The 3,308-nt window shown below is 42.3% G+C and overlaps 1 protein-coding gene across 1 annotated transcript in view; it reads right to left on the bottom strand.

Annotated features, from left to right (window-relative positions):
* LOC109971803 (NACHT, LRR and PYD domains-containing protein 3-like) overlaps nucleotides 1-3,308 on the bottom strand; it is a 64,634-nt gene that overhangs the window by 49,294 nt on the left and 12,032 nt on the right. The window lies entirely within an intron of this gene.

Below are 3,308 nucleotides of genomic sequence, written 5' to 3'. Positions count from 1 at the left end.
ACCAGCCGACAAATATTAACATTTATTATATTTTATGGTTAACTTTTTTTTCTTTTCAAGATTGACAGGGGAGGCTCTGCCTCACCTGCCTCCCCTGACCGCACGTCACTGTTACATAGGGAAAACCCAACAACAAACATTCCTCAGTATGAGTTAAAAAAAAGTGCTTGTATGACTTTTGTTACATAAAATGTGTGTCTTAGTGAACTCTAAGAGAATCGGTCAGTCAGCCCTTCCTGTTATTAAGAACATCGCAGAGTGTTCCCGTAAAAGAGAAGCTAAGTTCGAGAATTGACGTGATCAAGGGGACAAAAACAGGAAAGGAGGCAGGATGGGAGGGTACGGGGGGCGAGCGGTTGCTGCTCTTGTGTGTCTTAGTTAAAAAAAAGTAGTGCGTTATGGTATAGAGGGACAAAAGCACGGATGAACAAGCAGGCAAAGATAGGGAGCTAGCACTTTTGACTGACAATTTGACTAAATGACTGACTTTGGCAATTTTCTCTTATTTATTTCTCTGCAGAGACAGTGGATAGGAGACAGTGGTTCTATCCCCTGCTTTGAATTTTTGTAATAATAAATGATCAATGGAACTGGAATGATTTGCCTGAATTCATTTACTTCACATCAGATATTGGCCACTGCAGTATCCCTCAGGTATTATTATCCAGACTTCAGATGGCTCACAATGCTGCAGCTCGCCTTCTTACAGAACTCGTAAATAAGAACGCGACTCCAATTCTAGCCTCATTTCATTGGCTCCCTGTTTGGCAAAGGGCTGATTTTGAATTATTGCTGTTGCTTTTTAAAGCCGTTCATGCACTCGCTCCGTTATCATACTTCTCTGAGAGTCTTCATCCTCATAACTCAGGAAGATCCCTAAGATATTTGTATCAGCTGCACTTAAAGCTTCTGAGAAGTAGGCTGAAATCTAAGGCTTCTGCAGCGGTAGCCCCAGATTATGGATCAGTCTCCCCTATATCATTAGATCTACTCCGAACCTGGCCCCTTTCTGCACACTATTAAAAACCCCTCTGCTTTCCAAGGTGTTTGACACTATATTTGGGTTCCGTTATATTACTGTATTGTTGTGTTTTACTCTTCATGCCCCCCTCGCCCCCACATCTATTTTACCTTGACTGCTTTTTATTGTCATTGATTGGACCTCTGAAGCGGTTTGTCACATATGTTTAGAAAGCTCCTATATAAACAAAAATTGCTTTGTCCTCAAGTGACCCTGAGAGGTCACAAACATGGAGGCTGCACTGACAGCAAGGTTCTGCTACCTCTTTAAAGGGGAATACATTTCACTGTGTCAGACCCTACCTATGAAGCTTTTTCAGTGTTTTCTTAGAAACATGTAACCACGGTCTGCTGAAGGCATTGGTGGCCAACATCAGCTGATGTCTGTCCAGTAGCAGGAAATAAAAAAAGAGCTAAAACACTGGAAAGATGGCATCAGCAGAGTGGGGGTGGATGTCCTGAAGTAGGAACAAGCAGTATAGCTAACGCAGTCAGTGCTGGAAAGACTTCAGTGAAGCTGTGGTGTGCTTTTCAATGCCATCACATTAACCAGTGACTCTAATATCAAGGTTCTCACTGATCTTAGAATGTTGGACATTAAACCCCATGAACACACTGATTACTTCCTAGAGAATAATGAAACTAATCTGCAGAGAAAGAGCCAGAAGTCAGCATAGTGCTGCAACAAAGGGTGATTTTATTATGAGTTCACCTGCCTACTACGCACAGACCGTTTGGCTCAAAAAATGCCAGATATTAATAACATCACCAGGTGCAATGTTCTCAAGTCTCTTGTTTAATCCAACCAACAAAAGTCCACAAAAAAAATATATTCAGTTTCCAGTAATAAGAAACAGAGAAAAGCAGAAAATCATCAGAACCAGAGAATATTTGACTTTTAAGTAGGTAATCGATTATCAAAATACTTGTGTTGGATGACTGCTCGTCTGGAGGTCAGGACTTCAGCCCTCTGTGTGGCTGTGACCTGCAGGCGTCAAGGTTTGAGTCCTTGTCATTAACAACTGGGCGGCAAAACAACAAAGCACCAACCAGTTTGCAGGTCACATGACAGCACTGGAAAAATCTGACTTGGGATCAGGAACAATGACCAAACACTGCATCCTACACACATTTACAACAGTACAGTTACAACAGTGTGTGTGTATTGTGTCCTCATCCCTCGTCTTCCTCGGCGTCCAGTGGTCCTCGGTTGGCGGGTAGGGACGCTCTGATTCGCTGCCAGCGATTTGGTGGCCAGATGATGTGGGATGCCCGACCGTGAAGCAGGCCCACAGAGACCTGGGAAAAAAAACACAAGTCAAGCTGATGCTGGATCGATATCGGCTACAGATAACACAGGTGTACTGTGCTACAGTGTGTCATCCAGCTCAGCCTGCTGGTGCTGCTGTACTGCTCACTGGGCTTTTCACAGCATACATATGACAACAGAGCTTAGAAATCCCTTTTGGGCACTGCCTCTGAGTTCTGACAGTAGGAGTGACAGAACCACAAAGCCCACAAAGTGCTACCAAATCTTTTTGGTTCCTTCTCCTCCTCATCAGCTCCACGGTCTCCACCACCTCCTGAGGTAGGTCCTCTTTGGTTCCTTGGTTCATTTATTTATTTTCATTTCTTTTGTTGATTCAACAGTTAGTTTATGACAGTTCTTTCTTTGTTTTTATCCTTCCTCCATTATCGTTAGTTCTGTGGTTCCCTGGTTTGGATTCAAGTTCCCTGAATTCCTCTTTAATCTTCCAGTTCCTTCTTTGGTTCCTTCTCATCTCTTCTTTGCTTTGTTCAACAGTTCCTATTTTCATGTTCTGTTATGAAGCCATGAAAGGCGGAAATCTGAGCAGCTGGCTGACTCACTGCTATTGATCAAAACCTTGATGTAAAAATGTTAGATGGGAAATGCCCATCTTCAAGTTCAAGTCAAAGTGTTTATTTGTCATATGCACAGTTAGGAAACGTGTTTCCCTGTACAATGAAATTCTTACTTTGCCATCCACATGAATGCCACAAAATACAAATGAAATATAAAGTAGATAAATAAGTAACACAGGCACTTTAAGCAGCGCAGATGCAGCAATATAGTAAAAAAAAAAAACATACAAGAATATAACAGAATGTATGCTGCATGGGAGCAGCATGTGCAGCAGTCAACAGTCAATGTGCAATTATGCATATGCAAACTGAGAATGTAAATAGTACAGGTCGACAGTACATGATGTATTTCCTGGTAATAAACTCCTCAGCTGTTTAGGAGTCTGATGGCAGAGGGAAAGAAA

The sequence above is a fragment of the Monopterus albus genome, unplaced genomic scaffold (assembly GCF_001952655.1).
Source record: "Monopterus albus unplaced genomic scaffold, M_albus_1.0 scaffold235.1, whole genome shotgun sequence".
Taxonomy (NCBI): domain Eukaryota; kingdom Metazoa; phylum Chordata; class Actinopteri; order Synbranchiformes; family Synbranchidae; genus Monopterus; species Monopterus albus.
The sequence above is the reverse complement of the archived record's forward strand: the minus strand, read 5'-3'. Positions and strand labels throughout refer to the sequence as shown.